Source organism: Urocitellus parryii, chromosome 7 (assembly GCF_045843805.1).
Source record: "Urocitellus parryii isolate mUroPar1 chromosome 7, mUroPar1.hap1, whole genome shotgun sequence".
In the NCBI taxonomy this organism is placed as follows: domain Eukaryota; kingdom Metazoa; phylum Chordata; class Mammalia; order Rodentia; family Sciuridae; genus Urocitellus; species Urocitellus parryii.
This window is the reverse complement of record NC_135537.1, coordinates 148,675,475-148,684,963: the sequence shown is the minus strand read 5'-3', so window position 1 is coordinate 148,684,963 and position 9,489 is coordinate 148,675,475. Positions and strand designations below refer to the sequence as shown.

Here is a 9,489-nt window from a genome sequence, read left to right as displayed (position 1 = left end):
GATTGGTGGTTCTGGGCGCTGGCGGGTTGCTTGGTGCTTTGTTCCTCAGCCACCTCCACCTAACACAATCAAAGTGCTGATTCCAAGGTTTGGACAGCCAGGATGAGAGCGTTTCTTCGGGGAAGGAAGTGCTACTGGAGTCTTGGTCTCCATGGCTCTTTTGTAGATCTGTGAGTAGAAGAGAGCTGGTGGCCAAGTTGGGAGTCCAAGAGGAGCCCAGGCCCATGTGGGCCTGGAGTTGGGAGGTGAGGTGTGGGGAGAGGCAGTGGTACAGATCTGCAGGTCTCTGGAGGAATCAGTATGGACACTACAGAGAGCACAGTTCCTGATGAGAGCAGCTTGATGAGAGTGTAACTCTGTCGGGATCTCAGGGTCTGATGAGGGGAAAGGTAGCCTTAACTGGGGATGCAAGGACCACGCCTTTCTTCCAGCACCAGCATGGTGCCATATAACAGAAGCACAATAAATATCTGTCAATGAGCAAATCCCATTTTTCTTTTTCCTATGCCTCCATTTCCCCAGCAATGGCATCCAGGACTGGGAAAAGGCTGTCTGGAGTGTTGTTACTGCGGGCAAAGCTTCCGACCACCAGGCCAGAGGGAGACCACTGATGACAAATGGAGAGACGCGGTCGCTGATCGCTGATCGTGCGTTGGCAGGGAGAAGAGGGACTATAGGGTTCACTTTGATCCATTCCCTCATTTTATAGGTAGAGCAACAGACCCAGAGAGAATAGATTGACTTGACCCAAACTACACCAAAAGGCAGGAGAAGGACTAGGGAAAAACACCGTCTTTCTAGAACCTGAATTATTTGAGGTCAACCTCTTTCCACGCCAAGGAAGCTTTCCCTCCGACTGCCACCCAACTTAGTCCCAGACCCAAGACCTGCCACCGATCGAGTCCACGACCCTCTGCTCCTAGGTCTTGAATACAAAGCAGGATCAATCGATTGGTTTTCCCTGTCAGGCTCTGCCGAGCGCTGATTGGCTCTGGGTAGGACCCGTGCGTGGGAATTGAGGGTGGGGAAGAAATCGCGCGGGAACTGGAAGGCTTGGGGCCAGCGCAGGGAGACAGCGTCCTGAACACCATCTATTCCAGGAAGCCCAAATGCTTTGTCTGGCCCCAGAGAGCAGGAGAGGGTCCACTCACTCCTTGCTGAGTGTTTTAAATCGTCTTCCCTTTTGGCTGCTCCTCGGTGTCCTCAGAGGCCTTCCCCAAACCCTCAGGCTCCATCGCCTCCATGATCAGAACTCCTCTTCCCTCGTCCACTGTTTGAAGCAGTGGTTTTCAACAGCCGCGCAATGAAAATTGCAGGTGGTCCTGCCCAGCTGAGAGCAGCGTTGGAGGGCCTGGGTTCCCGAACGTCTCCCTCTTTACCTCTCCCCTTTCGCTGCAGTCCTCCGAAGCCCCTCCTTGAGGAAAACTTAAGGGCAAGAAGTGGCTCTTTACGGAGTAGTCCGCTCCCGCCAGGGCGAGGTTTCTGGAAATCAGATTGGACCAAGCCAATCCCCTGGTGCATAGTCAATGGCTCCCTAGCACCTAGGGCAGTGGTCCTTAATCTGAGCGCTGCCGTTTGAGGGCAGAGAAGATTTGGTTTTGTTGTGGATTTGATCTTAAGCATCCTTCCCATCAATTCCCACCCCACCCACGTCCTTCAACCTGATACACAAGCGTCCAACCAAAAGTCTGGCTTGGGTGGGGATGTGTGCAGTGCTGCCACTAAGATCTGGGTGCTGTTTCTGAGTGTGTCTCTTTCAGGGCAACGCAAACCTGAAACTCATCCAACCATGAAACAAACAATTTCAGCTTTTGGCACATTTGAAAGACTGAGAAACAGAGAAGGTAAGTAATTAAAGAAATCAGAAGAGTTTCATATAGACTGAGTGAAAAGAAAAGGAAGGAGTCGTGGGGCAAGTGTCAACTTTCTTATCCCTGGACATCAGCAGCGGGGAGACATGTTGTCATAGTGGCACTGATAGAGCAGCTTCCTTCAGGAAAGGAGAAATGTAGGTGAGGAGCAGGGGAAGGCGGTGGATGGGTTTGAAAGTGTGTGGACCCTTCTGGCAGGTGCCTTCACTGGTCATGGTTTTGGGATTCCTCCATTGCTCTGTCTGGAGCCATCAGTTCACCTGTGCTAGGTGGTTTTGCTCATCTTGCTGCTCCTGGTGGTCCTCACAACTCAGTGTGGAACTCATCTGTTGTTGGGTCTGTCTATCCAATCCTCCCGAGTGTCGTTCTCTTCTGGTCTCTGAAAGCAGCTCTTCTGGGACCAACAAAAGGGTATTGAAGATTCATAGCAAAGGGGATGGGCTGTTTGTATCCTTTGAGAAACTTCTGAGGTAGGTTCAGGCAGCAAAAGCAATTTGTGCTCATACTAAAAGCCCAAGGATTCTGATAAAGAGTTTACAGAACAGGGCCAGAAAATTGAGAAGCAGGGGTCATGGCAGTTATAAAAATTAGTCCCCAAGCCTCAGCATCTCTGGGAAACAGTTTTCAAACTCCAAGACAGTTTGTTAAATTGAACTCACTCATTCTAACTTTGGTTTTCTTTTCTTGAAATAGGGCTATTAGGGTGAGTGTCCAGATTCCTTGGCAGAATGGGAATTTCTTTGTCTACTTCTGTAACCACAGGCACATGTGTTTTTTTTTTTTTTCCTGTTGAGGTGCTTTTTCAAATCTAAAGCCTTGGCCAACCAGTGGACAATGCTGTTTTTTTGTTCCCCTTAGGTGACTCATCTGTAGCTGATATTTCTTACTCAACATTTGGAAGAGGACAGAGACTCCTTGAAGAATTTAAATCACCTAGGTAAGCCTGTATGGTATATTCTAATCGCTGTGTCAGCCATTAAAGTACATTTAATCTGTTTCATCAGGCATGAATTTTTAGTTATTAGCTACCCCAGCATGTTATCCAGGTCCTCCCTGCTCTCTTCCTTTTGAGTCACACAACTTTTGTAAATATTCAGAACCTTTTCAGCCTTCCCATACTCTGTTCTCTCTGTCCAGAATTTTCCTACTGTTTTTGTAGGGTTTCTAGGTTCCTTCAGCCCTCAGGCAAATTTCATTTCTCCAGCAAATGTTTTCCTTATCTTTTCTCTCTCAATCTGAATTAAGCATCTTTTCTGGGTTTCCCAAGTGCTTTGAGTGTTCACCACATTTTATGGCAAGTGATGTGTATATGCCCCACTGCCCTGCAGCACAGGGACCTGCATGTGTTCCATTGTGGCCACCATGCTCGGTTCATAGTTGAAACAACAGCCCAGATTGGTAGTCGGTGGGCTTTTTTTTTTGTGTGTGTGTGGTGCTGGGGATTGAACCCAGGGCCTTGTGCGTGCGAGGCAAGCACTCTACCAACTCAGCTATATCCCCAGCCCTCAGTGGGCTTTTTTTTTGTGTGTTCATGTGTGGCCTTTCTACCACAGAGCCATACCCTTAGCCCTCTTTAATTTTATTTTTTATTTTGAGATAGATTCTTGTTTTTTAATATATTTTTTTTAGTTGTAGATGGACACAATACCTTTATTTCATTTGTTTTTATTTTTATGTGGTGCCAGGATCAAACCCAGTGCCTCACACATGCTAAGTGAGTGCTCTACCACTGAGCCACAACCCTGGCCCCTTGAGAGACAGATTCTTGTTAAGTTGCTGAGGCTGTCTTAAACTTAACCATCTTCCTGCCTCAATCTCCTGAGTTACTGGGCTTAGTAGGTGTATACCACTGTTCCTAGCTATTCAATGGGCTTTATAAAAGGAGAAATTAAGGTGTTTATAACTTCATAGATTACCTTGCCTGCTTATGTTATACTTGCAGCAGTTCCGTTTTTTTTACCCCCAGCTTGTTTGTTTTGTTTTTGGGTACTGGGGATTGAACCCATTTTACCACCGAGCTACATCCCCATCCCTTTTTTATTTTTATTTTGAGACAGAGTCTTGCTAACTTGCCAAGGGCCTCACTAAATTGCTGAGGCTGACCTTGAACTTGTGATTCTCCTGCCTCAGCCTTCCAAGTTGCTTGGCATGTGCCACCATGCCTGGCTAGCAGTTATGTTTTGTATATGATTGATGGGCTTAGGAGGGCACTGTTTCATTCTCCCTGTGCCATGCCCCCTGGTCTGCAGGTAACTGAGGCTGAAGCTGAGCTTCAGTTTTCTAGACTGAGAAATATGGAAAGGAGGATGGAGAACTTATAAACTGTAAAGCACTGTGCAGATATTAGTGTTAGTTCAGCATTGTCATTCCTGCTGAATCGTGTGCAAGCTTTTTATAGACTTAAGACTGTTTGGCTGCAACTAGCCTCAGCCCTGGGAACTTTTATTGCTCTAAATAAAATACATCATGCCCAGTTTAATGCTCTCTGTACTCTTTATATTTGTGTTAGTTGAATAAAATTCAATGGCGTACTGGTACAATAATCACAAAGAAATTGGAGCCAAGCTTGCATTTATGTTTAACTCAGAAATTGTCTCACCTTGATGGTATCACCTGGCTAGATGTGAAGCATTAAGTTATGTGTGGATTTCAAATGTTATGGAGAATCAGTGTCCTTGAAAACTGCTTATTTTGTTACATTTGGAACAATAGTCAACTTCCACCCATCTTTCCCTGTGTTAATTCAGATTGATTTATTTTCTGCTGTTCGTTATTGTTTTGAAGAGGATTCTGTAAGATTGAGAAGTCTGTTGTTCAGTCTGCACCACTCACAGGTGGTGGTCAGTTGACAGCAGAACAAAGCTCACAAGAGCATCTGTTGGTGGAGGCTGCCAACTACTCTTAGGGATTGGGGTGGGTTTTGTGTATTTGTTTGGTTTTGTTTTCTGATGCTAGGTATGGAGCGGAAGACATTACTCATGAGCTCTACCACTGAGCTCCAGCTCCAGATCCTGTTAGGAATTACTGACCCATCCCAGGATGAAGCTTCTGAAAATGAATTCCTGTGCTGCCTGCTCAAGCCCCTGCTTGGTACCCGAAAGCCTCTTTTTCCCAGAGACAAACTAGGGCAGGGAGATGCTTGCTGGAGCCCTAAGCAAGGAGGGTTGATCTGCAGGTGGACTCAGGGAATTTGGGCCTTCACTTTCATCTACACAGATAATGTTTCCGATGTGTTGGGGTATTTAAGATGACAAATTTCTTGTGGAAGGAAAGCTTGACATTCATTTACTATCAATGTTTTTTAATTTTTAAAATTTAATTTTAATTTTATTTATTTATTTTTGGTTCGAGGGATTGAACCCAGAGCCTCACACATGCTATTGTACACGCTACAACTGAGTTTTACCCACAAGCCTATTTTTAAAGTTAAATTAAATTCTTAACTGACACATAAAAACATGAAAAAGCATACATATTAGTGGGCTAACAGAATGTTTCTGCACCCGTATACATGGATTGATATTGATATCAGGTTAAATATATCCATCTCTCAAATATTTGTCATTTCTATGTAGTGAATACTTTTCGAATCTTTAAAAAATCATTTCTTATAACTTTTTGAAGTATACAGGACATTATTGCTATTTATAGTGACCCCACTGAGCAAGAGCACACTGGAACTTCTTGCTTTTAACTGTGGCATAGTTTTCATTGTTCAGTCTTTTCCTGTCCCTCTCCTGCCTGCTCTCTCCTGCCTTTCACTGTCCTACTTTCAACTTCTGTGAGATCGCTTTTGCAGATTCCACTTGGGACATCAGGTGGGACTTATCTTTCTTGCCCATATTTCACTTAACATAATGATCTCCAGTTCCATCCATGTTGTAAATGACAGGATTTCATTCTTTTTATGGTTGCATAGTATTTCATTGTTCATGTGTGCCACCTGTTCTTTATTCATTCATATCCAGGCAGGAGAAATTTTCTCTTACTCAGGGGAGGGTCAACCATTTGTTCTAGTCAGGGCTTCAACTTATGTAGGGCAATTTGCTTCACTCAGTCTATCAGTTCAAATACACACACACACACACACACACACACACACACACACACACACACACTTTTTTTTTTTAATGGTGCTGGGATTGAACCCAGGGATGCTCACATGCTAGGCAAATACTCTACCACTGAACTATAGACCCAATCCCCCAATTTATTTATTTATTTATTTATTTATTTATTTTTTTTTGAGAGAGAGAGAGAAAGAGAATTTTAATATTTATTTATTTATTTTTTAGTTTTCAGCAGACACAACATCTTTGTTTGTATGTGGTGCAGAGGATTGAACCCGGGCCGCGCGCATGCTAGGCAAGCGCGCTACCGCTTGAGCCACATCCCCAGTCCCCAATCCCCCAATTTAAATACTAATCTCATCCTGAACATCCTCCAAGAAATACTTAGAATAATGTTTGCTCCAATCTGGGTACACTGTGGCCCAGTCAAATTAACACATGAAACTGACCATCCCAGTGATACATGCTATAATGAGTATAAAACTTCAAAATTTTATGCTAAGAGAAAGAAAACCACACATATCATAAAGGACCACCTGTATGTGAATCCATTTATATGGAATATTCAAAGTAAGCAAATATATAGGGCAGAAAGGTTAGTGGCTGCCTAGGGTTGAGGGGATGGTAGGATTTTGAAGTGATGATTGGCGGATGGCCAAGGTTTCTTTTTGGGGTGAAAACTGTTCTAAATTTTTTTTTAAAGAGAGAGTGAGAGGAGAGAGAGAGAGAGAGAGAGAGAGAGAGAGAGAGAGAGAGAGAGAGAATTTTTTAATATTTATTTTTTTTAGTTTTCGGCGGACACAACATCTTTGTTTGTATGTGGTGCTGAGGATTGAACCCAGGCTGCACGCATGCCAGGTGAGCGCGCTACCGCTTGAGCCACATCCCCAGCCCCCAAAAAACTGTTCTAAATTTGACATGGTTCTATGGTTTGTCTCCCAGAGGATATGCAGGTGTTCAATACCCAAAGTCATATGTCAAGAGAGTAGAAATTTAATTCAACGATGGCATTTAGAGGTGGGGCCTGTGAAATGTGATTAGGATTCAGTAAGATCATTACAGTGGAGTCCCTGTGAACACAGACTTGTCCTCTTTCACAAGATATAGTGTCTGATTGACTAATCACATCACACACTTTTTGGATGGGCATCTTCTTTCCACATCTTGAGTTTCTCTTTGATAGGGAGATATAAAACAAAAAAGAATTATTATAAGGGAAATTGCATCTTCTTAGTTGGTCTAACAAGGTAGACTTTGTTATGGATGGGTACATTTTTTTTCCCAGTACTGGCATTGAACCCAGGTATCTGTGCATTCTAGGCAAGCATTCATTCACAGAGCCATATTTCCAGCCAAAAACCTTTATTCTGATGATATTCTTCATACTTGAGAGAGAGAGAAAGAGAGAGAGAGAGAGAGAGAGAGAGAGAGAGAGAGAGAGAGAGAGAAAAGAACCACAGTTGTTGCACAGCTGAATAGCTTCAGGCACAAACAGAATCAATTGTGAAGATGTTTGACAGTCCAGAAACTGCAAGGCAAATGCAGTCAGCCAGGGATGGTCAGATATTATTGGACTACCTGCCAGACAAGCATGGATTTAGGCAGGAAGATTTAGATACAATCTGCTGGTATGCAGAATTCCAATATGAATGTGGAAATTACACAGGAGCAGCAGAATATCTTTACTTTATTAGAGCTTTGGTCCCAACAACAGATAGAAATGCTTTGAATTCTCTCTGGGGAAAAGTGGCTTCTGAATTCTTAATGCAGAATTGGAATGCAGCCATGAAAGACACTTACATATTTAAAAGAGAAATGACATAGGTATTTATTCTGTGAGTTCTCCACTCCAGTCTCTTCAGCAGTGACCATGGCTCATTTATGGTCTCTTGTTTTCTTCAACCACTCCAAAGATTGTGATAATATGATTGATTTCTTCCTTTACCAGCCACAGTATCTTAAGGCAGCTCAGGCAGTGTGTTCACATATTTTCTGCCACATGACTCCTGCAGTCATAATGAACAAAGATGTTTGACAATGATGGAAATGCTAAAGAATCTAGTAAAAGTTATGCAGTCAGAGTCTCACACATCCAAAGACCCAATTACAGAATTTGTTGAATGCCTGTATGTTAACTTTGACTTTAATAGGGCTCAGAAGATGCTGAGGGGATGTGCATCAGTGCTGTGGATGACTTGGTAGCTTGTCATGAGAATTTCATTGAAAATGCCCCATCTCTTCCATATTTGAGACTTTTGGTTATATCCACCAGTGTATCAGTATTAATATGTTGGTAGATTAAACTGAACATAACTCCAGAAGAGGTTGAGAAGTGGATTGTGAATTTGATTAGAAATGAAAGACTGGATCCCAGATTTATTCTAAATGAGGTTGTGTGATTATGAGTAACAGTGCAGTCTCACTTTATCGGCAAGTAATTGAAAAGACCCAAAGCCTTTCTTTTAGAAGCCATATGTTGGTCATGAATATTGAAAAGAAACTTATTCAGAATAGTAGGTAAGAGGCTCCTAATTGGACAACCCTAGATTCTGGGTCTACTAAAAAACAGTAAAAAATAGATGAAAAAAAAGAAAGATGAAATAATAAAGCCATTATGTAAAGGGTGACCTACATTTTAAAAGCAATTAACATATTCCATATAAATTCAGAGCATTTGAATAAAATTGGCCCTGATCCATTAAAAAAGAAGAAGAAGAAGAAGAAGAAGAAGAAGAGGTTCTTCTGAGGGACAGAAACCAAACTGGGTGCAATGGTGCATGCCTGTAATCCTAGTGGCTTGGGAGGCTGAGGCAGGAGGATCTCAAATTCAAAGCCAGCCTCAGCAAAGTTGAGGTGCTGAGCAACTCATTGAGACCCTGTCTCTAAATAAAATACAAAATAGGGCTGGGGATATGACTCAGTGGTCAAGTGTCTCTGAGTTCAGTGTACCTCCACCCACAAAAGAGAGTCATAAACCAGACACATGAACATGCTCCCACCATGATGCATTACAGCCAAGGGGAAGTCTCGGTAAGAATCTGTGAGCTGTGTATGCAGTGGTGCATACCTGTAATCCCAGAAATTTTGGAGTTTAAGGCAGGAGTATTACAAGTTTGAGGCCAGCCTTGGCAACTTAGTGAGATCCTGTGTCAAAAAAATGAAAAAGGACTGGGGTTGTAGCTCACTGGCCAAGCATCCCTGGGTTCAATCCCCAAATTTAAAACAGCAACAACCAAAAAAGAAGCTGTGTCATGCTGTCTGGTCAGCTTCCCATAAGGCAAAAACTCTTTTCTTTATAAAGTGGTCTTCTTCGGGTATTTTATTATAATATTGAAAAATAGACTAACAGGCGTCATGATGGTTATGCAACTCTGGATTTACTAAAAGTCACTGAATTGTGCTCTTTAAATGGAAGAATTGTGTGATACATGAATTATCTCTCAAGAAAGCTCTTAAAAATAGCAATTACTCATTTTAGCCAAGAGAGAGGTATATTTGGTATTTTACAGATAACATGGTAATTGATTTTGTCTACCCTTAGACAAAAT

The 9,489-nt window shown here is 42.7% G+C and overlaps 1 pseudogene; it reads left to right on the top strand.

Annotated features, from left to right (window-relative positions):
- The first annotated feature begins 300 nt into the window (after positions 1-300).
- On the top strand, positions 301-8,513 carry LOC113189303 (eukaryotic translation initiation factor 3 subunit E-like; annotated as a pseudogene).
- Positions 8,514-9,489: the final 976 nt, after the last annotated feature.